Genomic DNA, 17,886 nt, shown 5'->3' on the forward strand with positions numbered 1-17,886 from the left:
TATAGCATGGCCCACTTCAGGTATTGTACTGTCCCACCTTCTATAGCATGGCCCACTTTAGGTACTGTACCACCTTCTATAGCATGGCCCATTTCAGGTACTGTACCGCCTTCTATAGAATGGACCATTTCAGGTACTGCACCATCCCACCTTCTATAGCATGTCCCACTTCAGGTACTGTACCACCTTCTATAGCATGGCCCACTTCAGGTACTGTACCACCTTCTATAGAATGGACCATTTCAGGTACTGCACCATCCCACCTTCTATAGCATGTCCCACTTCAGGTACTGTACCACCTTCTATAGCATTTCCTCCTTCAAGTACTGTACCACCTTCTATAGCATGGCCCACTTCAGCTACTGTCCCACCTTCTATAGAATGGACCATTTCAGGTACTGTACCACCTTCTATAGCATGGTCCACTTCAGGTACTGCACCATCCCACCTTCTATAGCATGTCCCACTTCAGGTACTGTACCACCTTCTATAGCATGGTCCACTTCAGGTACTGTACCACCTTCTATAGCATGGTCCACTTCAAGTAATGTACCACCTTCTATAGCATGGTCCGCTTCAGGTACTGTACCACCTTCTATAGCATGGCCCACTTCAGGTACTGTCCCACCTTCTATAGAATGGACCATTTCAGGTACTGCACCATCCCTCCTTCTATAGCATGGCCCACTTCAGCTACTGTACCACCTTCTATAGCATGGTCCACTTCAGGTACTGTACCACCTATATCATGGCCACTTCAAGTAATGTACCACCTTCTATAGCATTGCCCACTTCAGGTACTGTCCCACCTTCTATAGAATGGACCATTTCAGGTACTGCACCATCCCACCTTCTATAGCATGGTCCACTTCAGGTACTGTACCATCTTCTATAACATGGCCCATTTCAGGTACTGTACCACCTCTATAGCATGTCGCACTTCAGGTACTGTACCACCTTCTATAGCATGGTCCATTTCAGTTACTGTACCACCTTCTATAGCATGGTCCACTTCAGGTACTGTACCAGCTTCTATAGCATGGCCCATTTCAGGTACTGTACCACCTTCTATAGAATTGCCAACTTCAGGTACTGTCCCACCTTCTATAGCATGGCCCACTTCAGGTACTGCACCATCCCACCTCCTATTGCATGGTTCATTTCAGGTACTGTACCACCTTCTATAGCATGGCCCACTTCAGGTACTGTACCACCTTCTATAGCATGGTCCACTTCAGGTACTGTACCACCTTCTATAGCATGGCCCACTTCAAGTACTGTACCACCTTCTATAACATTGCCCACTTCAGGTACTGTACCACCTTCTATAGCATGGCCCACTTCAGGTACTGCACCATCCCACCTTCTATAGCATGGTCCACTTCAGGTACTGTACCACCTTCTATATCATGGCCACTTCAAGTAATGTACCACCTTCTATAGCATTGCCCACTTCAGGTACTGTCCCACCTTCTATATCATGGCCACTTCAAGTCATGTACCAGCTTCTATAGCATGGCCCATTTCAGGTACTGTACTGTCCCACCTTCTATAGCATGGCCCACTTCAGGTACTGTCCCACCTTCTATAGCATGGCCCACTTCAGGTACTGTCCCACCTTCTATAGAATGGACCATTTCAGGTACTGCACCATCCCACCTTCTATAGCATGGTCCACTTCAGGTACTGTACCACCTTCTATATCATGGCCACTTCAAGTAATGTACCACCTTCTATAACATTGCCCACTTCAGGTACTGTACCACCGTCTATAGCATGGCCCACTTCAGGTACTGTATCACCTTCTATAGCATGGTCCACTTCAGGTACTGTACCACCTTCTATATCATGGCCACTTCAAGTAATGTACCAGCTTCTATAGCATGGCCCATTTCAGGTACTGTACCACCTTCTATAGAATTAACAACTTCAGGTACTGTCCCACCTTCTATAGCATGGCCCATTTCAGGTACTGTACCACCTTCTATAACATTGCCCACTTCAGGTACTGTACCACCTTCTATAGCATGGTCCATTTCAGGTACTGTCCCACCTTCTATGGCATGGTCCATTTCAGGTACTGTACCATCTTCTATAACATGGCCCATTTCAGGTACTGTACCACCTCTATAGCATGTCGCACTTCAGGTACTGTACCACCTTCTATAGCATGGTCCATTTCAGTTACTGTACCACCTTCTATAGCATGGTCCACTTCAGGTACTGTACCAGCTTCTATAGCATGGCCCATTTCAGGTACTGTACCACCTTCTATAGAATTGCCAACTTCAGGTACTGTCCCACCTTCTATAGCATGGCCCACTTCAGGTACTGCACCATCCCACCTCCTATTGCATGGTTCATTTCAGGTACTGTACCACCTTCTATAGCATGGCCCACTTCAGGTACTGTACCACCTTCTATAGCATGGTCCACTTCAGGTACTGTACCACCTTCTATAGCATGGCCCACTTCAGGTACTGCACCATCCCACCTTCTATAGCATGGCCCACTTCAGGTACTGTACCACATTCTATAGCATGGTCCATTTCAGGTACTGTACGACATTCTATAATATGGCCCATTTCAGGTACTGTACCGCCTTCTATAGCATTGCCCATTTCAGGTACTGTACCGCCTTCTATAGCATGGCCCGTTTCAGGTACTGTACCACCTTCTATAACATGGCCCATTTCAGGTACTGTACCGCCTTCTATAGCAAGGACCATTTCAGGTACTGTCCGACCTTCTATAGCATGGCCCATTTCAGATACTGTTCCCCCTTCTATAGCACGGTCCATTTCAGGTACAGTACCACCTTCTATAACATGGCCCATTACAGGTACTGTACCACCTCTATATCATGTCGCACTTCAGGTACTGTACCACCTTCTTTAGCACGGTCCATTTCAGGTACTGTCCCACCTTCTATAGCATGGCCCACTTTAGGTACTGTCCCACCTTCTATAGCATGGCCCACTTCAGGTATTGTACTGTCCCACCTTCTATAGCATGGCCCACTTTAGGTACTGTACCACCTTCTATAGCATGGCCCATTTCAGGTACTGTACCGCCTTCTATAGAATGGACCATTTCAGGTACTGCACCATCCCACCTTCTATAGCATGTCCCACTTCAGGTACTGTACCACCTTCTATAGCATGGCCCACTTCAGGTACTGTACCACCTTCTATAGAATGGACCATTTCAGGTACTGCACCATCCCACCTTCTATAGCATGTCCCACTTCAGGTACTGTACCACCTTCTATAGCATTTCCTCCTTCAAGTACTGTACCACCTTCTATAGCATGGCCCACTTCAGCTACTGTCCCACCTTCTATAGAATGGACCATTTCAGGTACTGTACCACCTTCTATAGCATGGTCCACTTCAGGTACTGCACCATCCCACCTTCTATAGCATGTCCCACTTCAGGTACTGTACCACCTTCTATAGCATGGTCCACTTCAGGTACTGTACCACCTTCTATAGCATGGTCCACTTCAAGTAATGTACCACCTTCTATAGCATGGTCCGCTTCAGGTACTGTACCACCTTCTATAGCATGGCCCACTTCAGGTACTGTCCCACCTTCTATAGAATGGACCATTTCAGGTACTGCACCATCCCTCCTTCTATAGCATGGCCCACTTCAGCTACTGTACCACCTTCTATAGCATGGTCCACTTCAGGTACTGTACCACCTATATCATGGCCACTTCAAGTAATGTACCACCTTCTATAGCATTGCCCACTTCAGGTACTGTCCCACCTTCTATAGAATGGACCATTTCAGGTACTGCACCATCCCACCTTCTATAGCATGGTCCACTTCAGGTACTGTACCACCTTCTATATCATGGCCACTTCAAGTAATGTACCACCTTCTATAACATTGCCCACTTCAGGTACTGTACCACCTTCTATAACATGGTCCACTTCAGGTACTGTACCACCTTCTATAATATGGCCCATTTCAGGTACTGTCCCACCTTCTATAGCATGGCCCACTTCAGGTATTGTACTGTCCCACCTTCTATAGCATTGCCCACTTCAGGTACTGTCCCACCTTCTATAACATGGCCCATTTCAGGTACTGTACCGCCTTCTATAGCTTTGCCCATTTCAGGTACTGTGCCGCCTTCTATAGCATTGCCCATTTCAGGTACTATGCCGCCTTCTATAGCATGGCCCATTTCAGGTACTGTACCACCTTCTATAGCATGGCCCATTTCAGGTACTGTACCGCCTTCCATAGCAAGGACCATTTCAGGTACTGTCCGACCTTCTATAGCATGGCCCATTTCAGATACTGTTCCCCCTTCTATAGCACGGTCCATTTCAGGTACAGTACCAACTTCTATAACATGGCCCATTACAGGTACTGTACCACCTCTATAGCATGTCGCACTTCAGGTACTGTACCACCTTCTATAGCACGGTCCATTTCAGGTACAGTACCACCTTCTATAACATGGCCCATTACAGGTACTGTACCACCTCTATATCATGTCGCACTTCAGGTACTGTACCACCTTCTTTAGCACGGTCCATTTCAGGTACTGTACCACCTTCTTTAGCACGGTCCATTTCAGGTACTGTCCCACCTTCTATAGCATGGCCCACTTTAGGTACTGTCCCACCTTCTATAGCATGGCCCACTTCAGGTATTGTACTGTCCCACCTTCTATAGCATGGCCCACTTTAGGTACTGTACCACCTTCTATAGCATGGCCCATTTCAGGTACTGTACCGCCTTCTATAGAATGGACCATTTCAGGTACTGCACCATCCCACCTTCTATAGCATACCCACTTCAGGTACTGTACCACCTTCTATAGCATGGCCCACTTCAGGTACTGTACCACCTTCTATAGAATGGACCATTTCAGGTACTGCACCATCCCACCTTCTATAGCATGTCCCACTTCAGGTACTGTACCACCTTCTATAGCATGGCCTCCTTCAAGTACTGTACCACCTTCTATAGCATGGCCCACTTCAGCTACTGTCCCACCTTCTATAGAATGGACCATTTCAGGTACTGTACCACCTTCTATAGCATGGTCCACTTCAGGTACTGCACCATCCCACCTTCTATAGCATGTCCCACTTCAGGTACTGTACCACCTTCTATAGCATGGTCCACTTCAGGTACTGTACCACCTTCTATAGCATGGTCCACTTCAAGTAATGTACCACCTTCTATAGCATGGTCCGCTTCAGGTACTGTACCACCTTCTATAGCATGGCCCACTTCAGGTACTGTCCCACCTTCTATAGAATGGACCATTTCAGGTACTGCACCATCCCTCCTTCTATAGCATGGCCCACTTCAGCTACTGTACCACCTTCTATAGCATGGTCCACTTCAGGTACTGTACCACCTTCTATATCATGGCCACTTCAAGTAATGTACCACCTTCTATAGCATTGCCCACTTCAGGTACTGTCCCACCTTCTATAGAATGGACCATTTCAGGTACTGCACCATCCCACCTTCTATAGCATGGTCCACTTCAGGTACTGTACCACCTTCTATATCATGGCCACTTCAAGTAATGTACCACCTTCTATAACATTGCCCACTTCAGGTGCTGTACCACCTTCTATAACATGGTCCACTTCAGGTACTGTACCACCTTCTATAATATGGCCCATTTCAGGTACTGTCCCACCTTCTATAGCATGGCCCACTTCAGGTATTGTACTGTCCCACCTTCTATAGCATTGCCCACTTCAGGTACTGTCCCACCTTCTATAACATGGCCCATTTCAGGTACTGTACCGCCTTCTATAGCTTTGCCCATTTCAGGTACTGTGCCACCTTCTATAGCATTGCCCATTTCAGGTACTGTGCCGCCTTCTATAGCATGGCCCGTTTCAGGTACTGTACCACCTTCTATAGCATGGCCCATTTCAGGTACTGTACCGCCTTCCATAGCAAGGACCATTTCAGGTACTGGCCGACCTTCTATAGCATGGCCCATTTCAGATACTGTTCCCCCTTCTATAGCACGGTCCATTTCAGGTACAGTACCAACTTCTATAACATGGCCCATTACAGGTACTGTACCACCTCTATAGCATGTCGCACTTCAGGTACTGTACCACCTTCTATAGCACGGTCCATTTCAGGTACTGTCCCACCTTCTATAGCATGTCCCACTTCAGGTACTGTACCACCTTCTATAGCATGGCCCTCTTCAGGTACTGTCCTGCCCCACCTTCTATAGCATGGCCCACTTCAGGTACTGTACCACCTTCTATAGCATTGCCCACTTCACGTACTGTACCACCTTCTATAGCATGGCCCACTTCAGTTACTGTACCACCTTCTATAGCATGGCCCACTTCAGGTACTGTACCACCTTCCTGAGCATGGCCCACTTCAGGTACTGTACCACCTTCTATAGCATGGTCCACTTCAGGTACTGTCCTGCCCCACCTTCTATAGCATGGCCCACTTCAAGTACTGTACCACCTTCTATAGCATGGCCCACTTCAAGTACTGTACCACCTTCTATAGCATGGCCCACTTCAGGTACTGTCCCACCTTCTATAGCATGGCCCACTTCAGGTACTGCACCATCCCACCTCCTATTGCATGGTTCATTTCAGGTACTGTACCACCTTCTATAGCATGGCCCACTTCAGGTACTGTACCACCTTCTATAGCATGGTCCACTTCAGGTACTGTACCACCTTCTATAGCATGGCCCACTTCAAGTACTGTACCACCTTCTATAACATTGCCCACTTCAGGTACTGTACCACCTTCTATAGCATGGCCCACTTCAGGTACTGCACCATCCCACCTTCTATAGCATGGTCCACTTCAGGTACTGTACCACCTTCTATATCATGGCCACTTCAAGTAATGTACCACCTTCTATAGCATTGCCCACTTCAGGTACTGTCCCACCTTCTATATCATGGCCACTTCAAGTCATGTACCAGCTTCTATAGCATGGCCCATTTCAGGTACTGTACTGTCCCACCTTCTATAGCATGGCCCACTTCAGGTACTGTCCCACCTTCTATAGCATGGCCCACTTCAGGTACTGTCCCACCTTCTATAGAATGGACCATTTCAGGTACTGCACCATCCCACCTTCTATAGCATGGTCCACTTCAGGTACTGTACCACCGTCTATAGCATGGCCCACTTCAGGTACTGTATCACCTTCTATAGCATGGTCCACTTCAGGTACTGTACCACCTTCTATATCATGGCCACTTCAAGTAATGTACCAGCTTCTATAGCATGGCCCATTTCAGGTACTGTACCACCTTCTATAGAATTAACAACTTCAGGTACTGTCCCACCTTCTATAGCATGGCCCATTTCAGGTACTGTACCACCTTCTATAACATTGCCCACTTCAGGTACTGTACCACCTTCTATAGCATGGTCCATTTCAGGTACTGTCCCACCTTCTATGGCATGGTCCATTTCAGGTACTGTACCATCTTCTATAACATGGCCCATTTCAGGTACTGTACCACCTCTATAGCATGTCGCACTTCAGGTACTGTACCACCTTCTATAGCATGGTCCATTTCAGTTACTGTACCACCTTCTATAGCATGGTCCACTTCAGGTACTGTACCAGCTTCTATAGCATGGCCCATTTCAGGTACTGTACCACCTTCTATAGAATTGCCAACTTCAGGTACTGTCCCACCTTCTATAGCATGGCCCACTTCAGGTACTGCACCATCCCACCTCCTATTGCATGGTTCATTTCAGGTACTGTACCACCTTCTATAGCATGGCCCACTTCAGGTACTGTACCACCTTCTATAGCATGGTCCACTTCAGGTACTGTACCACCTTCTATAGCATGGCCCACTTCAGGTACTGCACCATCCCACCTTCTATAGCATGGCCCACTTCAGGTACTGTACCACATTCTATAGCATGGTCCATTTCAGGTACTGTACGACATTCTATAATATGGCCCATTTCAGGTACTGTACCGCCTTCTATAGCATTGCCCATTTCAGGTACTGTACCGCCTTCTATAGCATGGCCCGTTTCAGGTACTGTACCACCTTCTATAACATGGCCCATTTCAGGTACTGTACCGCCTTCTATAGCAAGGACCATTTCAGGTACTGTCCGACCTTCTATAGCATGGCCCATTTCAGATACTGTTCCCCCTTCTATAGCACGGTCCATTTCAGGTACAGTACCACCTTCTATAACATGGCCCATTACAGGTACTGTACCACCTCTATATCATGTCGCACTTCAGGTACTGTACCACCTTCTTTAGCACGGTCCATTTCAGGTACTGTCCCACCTTCTATAGCATGGCCCACTTTAGGTACTGTCCCACCTTCTATAGCATGGCCCACTTCAGGTATTGTACTGTCCCACCTTCTATAGCATGGCCCACTTTAGGTACTGTACCACCTTCTATAGCATGGCCCATTTCAGGTACTGTACCGCCTTCTATAGAATGGACCATTTCAGGTACTGCACCATCCCACCTTCTATAGCATGTCCCACTTCAGGTACTGTACCACCTTCTATAGCATGGCCCACTTCAGGTACTGTACCACCTTCTATAGAATGGACCATTTCAGGTACTGCACCATCCCACCTTCTATAGCATGTCCCACTTCAGGTACTGTACCACCTTCTATAGCATTTCCTCCTTCAAGTACTGTACCACCTTCTATAGCATGGCCCACTTCAGCTACTGTCCCACCTTCTATAGAATGGACCATTTCAGGTACTGTACCACCTTCTATAGCATGGTCCACTTCAGGTACTGCACCATCCCACCTTCTATAGCATGTCCCACTTCAGGTACTGTACCACCTTCTATAGCATGGTCCACTTCAGGTACTGTACCACCTTCTATAGCATGGTCCACTTCAAGTAATGTACCACCTTCTATAGCATGGTCCGCTTCAGGTACTGTACCACCTTCTATAGCATGGCCCACTTCAGGTACTGTCCCACCTTCTATAGAATGGACCATTTCAGGTACTGCACCATCCCTCCTTCTATAGCATGGCCCACTTCAGCTACTGTACCACCTTCTATAGCATGGTCCACTTCAGGTACTGTACCACCTATATCATGGCCACTTCAAGTAATGTACCACCTTCTATAGCATTGCCCACTTCAGGTACTGTCCCACCTTCTATAGAATGGACCATTTCAGGTACTGCACCATCCCACCTTCTATAGCATGGTCCACTTCAGGTACTGTACCACCTTCTATATCATGGCCACTTCAAGTAATGTACCACCTTCTATAACATTGCCCACTTCAGGTACTGTACCACCTTCTATAACATGGTCCACTTCAGGTACTGTACCACCTTCTATAATATGGCCCATTTCAGGTACTGTCCCACCTTCTATAGCATGGCCCACTTCAGGTATTGTACTGTCCCACCTTCTATAGCATTGCCCACTTCAGGTACTGTCCCACCTTCTATAACATGGCCCATTTCAGGTACTGTACCGCCTTCTATAGCTTTGCCCATTTCAGGTACTGTGCCGCCTTCTATAGCATTGCCCATTTCAGGTACTATGCCGCCTTCTATAGCATGGCCCATTTCAGGTACTGTACCACCTTCTATAGCATGGCCCATTTCAGGTACTGTACCGCCTTCCATAGCAAGGACCATTTCAGGTACTGTCCGACCTTCTATAGCATGGCCCATTTCAGATACTGTTCCCCCTTCTATAGCACGGTCCATTTCAGGTACAGTACCAACTTCTATAACATGGCCCATTACAGGTACTGTACCACCTCTATAGCATGTCGCACTTCAGGTACTGTACCACCTTCTATAGCACGGTCCATTTCAGGTACAGTACCACCTTCTATAACATGGCCCATTACAGGTACTGTACCACCTCTATATCATGTCGCACTTCAGGTACTGTACCACCTTCTTTAGCACGGTCCATTTCAGGTACTGTACCACCTTCTTTAGCACGGTCCATTTCAGGTACTGTCCCACCTTCTATAGCATGGCCCACTTTAGGTACTGTCCCACCTTCTATAGCATGGCCCACTTCAGGTATTGTACTGTCCCACCTTCTATAGCATGGCCCACTTTAGGTACTGTACCACCTTCTATAGCATGGCCCATTTCAGGTACTGTACCGCCTTCTATAGAATGGACCATTTCAGGTACTGCACCATCCCACCTTCTATAGCATGTCCCACTTCAGGTACTGTACCACCTTCTATAGCATGGCCCACTTCAGGTACTGTACCACCTTCTATAGAATGGACCATTTCAGGTACTGCACCATCCCACCTTCTATAGCATGTCCCACTTCAGGTACTGTACCACCTTCTATAGCATGGCCTCCTTCAAGTACTGTACCACCTTCTATAGCATGGCCCACTTCAGCTACTGTCCCACCTTCTATAGAATGGACCATTTCAGGTACTGTACCACCTTCTATAGCATGGTCCACTTCAGGTACTGCACCATCCCACCTTCTATAGCATGTCCCACTTCAGGTACTGTACCACCTTCTATAGCATGGTCCACTTCAGGTACTGTACCACCTTCTATAGCATGGTCCACTTCAAGTAATGTACCACCTTCTATAGCATGGTCCGCTTCAGGTACTGTACCACCTTCTATAGCATGGCCCACTTCAGGTACTGTCCCACCTTCTATAGAATGGACCATTTCAGGTACTGCACCATCCCTCCTTCTATAGCATGGCCCACTTCAGCTACTGTACCACCTTCTATAGCATGGTCCACTTCAGGTACTGTACCACCTTCTATATCATGGCCACTTCAAGTAATGTACCACCTTCTATAGCATTGCCCACTTCAGGTACTGTCCCACCTTCTATAGAATGGACCATTTCAGGTACTGCACCATCCCACCTTCTATAGCATGGTCCACTTCAGGTACTGTACCACCTTCTATATCATGGCCACTTCAAGTAATGTACCACCTTCTATAACATTGCCCACTTCAGGTGCTGTACCACCTTCTATAACATGGTCCACTTCAGGTACTGTACCACCTTCTATAATATGGCCCATTTCAGGTACTGTCCCACCTTCTATAGCATGGCCCACTTCAGGTATTGTACTGTCCCACCTTCTATAGCATTGCCCACTTCAGGTACTGTCCCACCTTCTATAACATGGCCCATTTCAGGTACTGTACCGCCTTCTATAGCTTTGCCCATTTCAGGTACTGTGCCACCTTCTATAGCATTGCCCATTTCAGGTACTGTGCCGCCTTCTATAGCATGGCCCGTTTCAGGTACTGTACCACCTTCTATAGCATGGCCCATTTAGGTACTGTACCGCCTTCCATAGCAAGGACCATTTCAGGTACTGGCCGACCTTCTATAGCATGGCCCATTTCAGATACTGTTCCCCCTTCTATAGCACGGTCCATTTCAGGTACAGTACCAACTTCTATAACATGGCCCATTACAGGTACTGTACCACCTCTATAGCATGTCGCACTTCAGGTACTGTACCACCTTCTATAGCACGGTCCATTTCAGGTACTGTCCCACCTTCTATAGCATGTCCCACTTCAGGTACTGTACCACCTTCTATAGCATGGCCCTCTTCAGGTACTGTCCTGCCCCACCTTCTATAGCATGGCCCACTTCAGGTACTGTACCACCTTCTATAGCATTGCCCACTTCACGTACTGTACCACCTTCTATAGCATGGCCCACTTCAGTTACTGTACCACCTTCTATAGCATGGCCCACTTCAGGTACTGTACCACCTTCCTGAGCATGGCCCACTTCAGGTACTGTACCACCTTCTATAGCATGGTCCACTTCAGGTACTGTCCTGCCCCACCTTCTATAGCATGGCCCACTTCAAGTACTGTACCACCTTCTATAGCATGGCCCACTTCAAGTACTGTACCACCTTCTATAGCATGGCCCACTTCAGGTACTGTACCACCTTCTATAGCATGGCCCACTTCAGGTACTGTACCACCTTCTATAGCATGGCCCATTTCAGGTACTGTACCACCTTCTAAAGCATGGCCCACTTCAAGTACTGTACCACCTTCTATAGCATTGCCCACTTCAAGTACTGTACCACCTTCTATAGCATGGCCCACTTCAGGTACTGTACCACCTTCTATAGCATGGCCCACTTCAGTTACTGTACCACCTTCCTGAGCATGGCCCACTTCAAGTACTGTACCACCTTCTATAGCATGGTCCACTTCAGGTACTGTACCACCTTCTATAGCATGGTCCACTTCAAGTAATGTACCACCTTCTATAGCATGGTCCGCTTCAGGTACTGTACCACCTTCTATAGCATGGCCCACTTCAGGTACTGTCCCACCTTCTATAGAATGGACCATTTCAGGTACTGCACCATCCCTCCTTCTATAGCATGGCCCACTTCAGCTACTGTACCACCTTCTATAGCATGGTCCACTTCAGGTACTGTACCACCTTCTATATCATGGCCACTTCAAGTAATGTACCACCTTCTATAGCATTGCCCACTTCAGGTACTGTCCCACCTTCTATAGAATGGACCATTTCAGGTACTGCACCATCCCACCTTCTATAGCATGGTCCACTTCAGGTACTGTACCACCTTCTATATCATGGCCACTTCAAGTAATGTACCACCTTCTATAACATTGCCCACTTCAGGTACTGTACCACCTTCTATAACATGGTCCACTTCAGGTACTGTACCACCTTCTATAATAAGGCCCATTTCAGGTACTGTCCCACCTTCTATAGCATGGCCCACTTCAGGTATTGTACCGTCCCACCTTCTATAGCATTGCCCACTTCAGGTACTGTCCCACCTTCTATAACATGGCCCATTTCAGGTACTGTACCGCCTTCTATAGCTTTGCCCATTTCAGGTACTGTGCCGCCTTCTATAGCATTGCCCATTTCAGGTACTGTGCCGCCTTCTATAGCATGGCCCGTTTCAGGTACTGTACCACCTTCTATAGCATGGCCCATTTCAGGTACTGTACCGCCTTCCATAGCAAGGACCATTTCAGGTACTGTCTGACCTTCTATAGCATGGCCCATTTCAGATACTGTTCCCCCTTCTATAGCACGGTCCATTTCAGGTACAGTACCAACTTCTATAACATGGCCCATTACAGGTACTGTACCACCTCTATAGCATGTCACACTTCAGGTACTGTACCACCTTCTATAGCACGGTCCATTTCAGGTACTGTCCCACCTTCTATAGCATGTCCCACTTCAGGTACTGTACCACCTTCTATAGCATGGCCCTCTTCAGGTACTGGACCACCTTCTATAGCATGGCCCACTTCAGGTACTGGACCACCTTCTATAGCATGGCCCACTTCAGGTACTGTACCACCTACTATAGCATGGTCCACTTCAGGTACTGTCCTGCCCCACCTTCTATAGCATGGCCCACTTCAAGTACTGTACCACCTTCTATAGCATGGCCCACTTCAGGTACTGTACCACCTTCTATAGCATGGCGCATTTCAGGTACTGTACCACCTTCTATAGCATGGCCCACTTCAGGTACTGTACCACCTTCTATAGCATGGCCCACTTCAAGTACTGTACCACCTTCTATAGCATTGCCCACTTCACGTACTGTACCACCTCCTATAGCATGGCCCACTTCAGTTACTGTACCACCTTGTATAGCATGGCCCACTTCAGGTACTGTACCACCTTCCTGAGCATGGCCCACTTCAGGTACTGTACCACCTTCTATAGCATGGTCCACTTCAGGTACTGTCCTGCCCCACCTTCTATAGCATGGCCCACTTCAAGTACTGTACCACCTTCTATAGCATGGCCCACTTCAAGTACTGTACCACCTTCTATAGCATGGCCCACTTCAGGTACTGTACCACCTTCTATAGCATTGCCCATTTCAGGTACTGTGCCGCCTTCTATAGCATGGCCCGTTTCAGGTACTGTACCACCTTCTATAGCATGGCCCATTTCAGGTACTGTACCGCCTTCCATAGCAAGGACCATTTCAGGTACTGTCCGACCTTCTATAGCATGGCCCATTTCAGGTACTGTACCGCCTTCCATAGCAAGGACCATTTCAGGTACTGTCCGACCTTCTATAGCACGGTCCATTTCAGGTACAGTACCAACTTCTATAACATGGCCCATTACAGGTACTGTACCACCTCTATAGCATGTCGCACTTCAGGTACTGTACCACCTTCTATAGCACGGTCCATTTCAGGTACTGTCCCACCTTCTATAGCATGGCCCACTTTAGGTACTGTCCCACCTTCTATAGCATTGCCCACTTCAGCTACTGTCCCACCTTCTATAGAATGGACCATTTCAGGTACTGCACCATCCCACCTTCTATAGCATGTCCCACTTCAGGTACTGTACCACCTTCTATAGCATGGCCCTCTTCAGGTACTGGACCACCTTCTATAGCATGGCCCACTTCAGGTACTGGACCACCTTCTATAGCATGGCCCACTTCAGGTACTGTACCACCTTCTATAGCATGGTCCACTTCAGGTACTGTCCTGCCCCACCTTCTATAGCATGGCCCACTTCAAGTACTGTACCACCTTCTATAGCATGGCCCACTTCAGGTACTGTACCACCTTCTATAGCATGGCGCATTTCAGGTACTGTACCACCTTCTATAGCATGGCCCACTTCAGGTACTGTACCACCTTCTATAGCATGGCCCACTTCAGGTACTGTACCACCTTCTATAGCATTGCCCACTTCACGTACTGTACCACCTTCTATAGCATGGCCCACTTCAGTTACTGTACAACCTTCTATAGCATGGCCCACTTCAGGTACTGTACCACCTTCCTGAGCATGGCCCACTTCAGGTACTGTACCACCTTCTATAGCATGGTCCACTTCAGGTACTGTCCTGCCCCACCTTCTATAGCATGGCCCACTTCAAGTACTGTACCACCTTCTATAGCATGGCCCACTTCAAGTACTGTACCACCTTCTATAGCATGGCCCACTTCAGGTACTGTACCACCTTCTATAGCATGGCCCACTTCAGGTACTGTACCACCTTCTATAGCATGGCCCATTTCAGGTACTGTACCACCTTCTAAAGCATGGCCCACTTCAAGTACTGTACCACCTTCTATAGCATTGCCCACTTCAAGTACTGTACCACCTTCTATAGCATGGCCCACTTCAGGTACTGTACCACCTTCTATAGCATGGCCCACTTCAGTTACTGTACCACCTTCCTAAGCATGGCCCACTTCAAGTACTGTACCACCTTCTATAGCATGGCCCACTTCAGGTACTGTACCACCTTCTATAGCATGGCCCACTTCAGTTACTGTACCACCTTCCTGAGCATGGCCCACTTCAAGTACTGTACCACCTTCTATAGCATGGCCCACTTCAGGTACTGTACCACCTTCTATAGCATTGCCCACTTCAGGTACTGTCCCACCTTCTATAACATGGCCCATTTCAGGTACTGTACCGCCTTCTATAGCTTTGCCCATTTCAGGTACTGTGCCGCCTTCTATAGCATTGCCCATTTCAGGTACTGTGCCGCCTTCTATAGCATTGCCCACTTCAGGTACTGTACCACCTTCTATAGCATGGCCCACTTCAAGTACTGTACCACCTTCTATAGCATTGCCCACTTCACGTACTGTACCACCTTCTATAGCATGGCCCACTTCAGTTACTGTACCACCTTCTATAGCATGGCCCACTTCAGGTACTGTACCACCTTCCTGAGCATGGCCCACTTCAGGTACTGTACCACCTTCTATAGCATGGTCCACTTCAGGTACTGTCCTGCCCCACCTTCTATAGCATGGCCCACTTCAAGTACTGTACCACCTTCTATAGCATGGCCCACTTCAAGTACTGTGCCACCTTCTATAGCATGGCCCACTTCAGGTACTGTACCACCTTCTATAGCATGGCCCGTTTCAGGTACTGTACCACCTTCTATAGCATGGCCCATTTCAGGTACTGTACCGCCTTCCATAGCAAGGACCATTTCAGGTACTGTCCGACCTTCTATAGCATGGCCCATTTCAGGTACTGTACCGCCTTCCATAGCAAGGACCATTTCAGGTACTGTCCGACCTTCTATAGCACGGTCCATTTCAGGTACAGTACCAACTTCTATAACATGGCCCATTACAGGTACTGTACCACCTCTATAGCATGTCGCACTTCAGGTACTGTACCACCTTCTATAGCACGGTCCATTTCAGGTACTGTCCCACCTTCTATAGCATGGCCCACTTTAGGTACTGTCCCACCTTCTATAGCATTGCCCACTTCAGGTACTGTCCCACCTTCTATAGAATGGACCATTTCAGGTACTGCACCATCCCACCTTCTATAGCATGTCCCACTTCAGGTACTGTACCACCTTCTATAGCATGGCCCTCTTCAGGTACTGGACCACCTTCTATAGCATGGCCCACTTCAGGTACTGGACCACCTTCTATAGCATGGCCCACTTCAGGTACTGTACCACCTTCTATAGCATGGTCCACTTCAGGTACTGTCCTGCCCCACCTTCTATAGCATGGCCCACTTCAAGTACTGTACCACCTTCTATAGCATTGCCCACTTCACGTACTGTACCACCTTCTATAGCATGGCCCACTTCAGTTACTGTACCACCTTCTATAGCAGGGGTGTCAAAGTCAAATGGACGGAGGGCCAAATAAAAAATTTAGCTACAAGCCGAGGGCCGGACTGTTCGAATGTTCATTGAAATTTTTTTAAATGACGCATATAGTCTAGTGAACCTAATTGAACCTACTGAAAACCTAACAAATATATTCCAATATGATCAGATAAATAAAGCAATATTTTCTTATGGCTCTGTCAGTAATCTTTAATTTTCAACAGACACAAAAGACAAATTTCCTTTATATAAAAATCCCCATAACATGAACATTAAATGAAAGAAACCGGTATTCAAGGCACCATCAGTAGCCTATATTTTCTATTTTAGCAAAAGTGGGCTAAATTTACTTCAAAGAAAAAAACAATAATAGCAATTTTCTATCATCCACTCAACTGAAATATTTTAAAAATATAATTGGATTGAAATACAATAAAATAAAGTGCAAAAATCTATTAATCAAAAACAACACTTTGTTTAAGGAGAAGTAACATGCAGTGAAAACAAATATTAAACTTTAACTTTTAAACTTGAACTGAGTAAAAACTCTAAATATGTGATTGCACAGTAATGTTCACTTGTTTGAGGTTGAGGGTGATACTTGGTGGTGTCCCATCTTTTCCACAAGTTCATCAATGTTCGGGGTAAGGCTCTGAGCTGAGGAAATCCTCAGAATTGAGTGGAGGTGTTCAGCAGTAAGTCGACTTCTGTGTGATGTTTTGTTCAAGTTCATCAAAGAAAACAGTTGTTCACACAGGTATGTGCTGCCAAACATAGACAACGTTTGAGCAGCCTGGATGCGCAGCTGGGGCATTGTGTCGGGAGGAAACGGGCGAACTCCGCAGCACCCACTGCCGCATATTTTGCCCTCAGTGCATCATTGCATTGGAGGTCAATCAACTCCATTTGGAGGTTTGGTGGTGAGCTTTCCACGTCAACAGCAAATGGGTTACCGAGCAGTTCCAACCTGCTTTTTTGTGCTTCAAAGTCAGCAAATCGGCGTCGAAAGTCAGCGGCAAGCATACCTATTTTATCAGCCAACTGTGCGCTCGGGAACGCACTGGTAGAGAGCTTCTCTTTCATGGTCTGGCAGCTGGGAAAGTGGCTCAAATTTTCTTTCCGCATCTGCGTCTCCCACAGAGTCAGTTTGGTTTTAAATGCCTTCACTGTACTGTACATATCAGAGATGACACGATCCCGACCCTGCAGCTGCAAGTTCATTGCATTCAGATGACTCGTAA

The sequence above is a fragment of the Oncorhynchus gorbuscha genome, linkage group LG19 (genome assembly GCF_021184085.1).
Source record: "Oncorhynchus gorbuscha isolate QuinsamMale2020 ecotype Even-year linkage group LG19, OgorEven_v1.0, whole genome shotgun sequence".
Taxonomy (NCBI): Eukaryota; Metazoa; Chordata; class Actinopteri; order Salmoniformes; family Salmonidae; genus Oncorhynchus; species Oncorhynchus gorbuscha.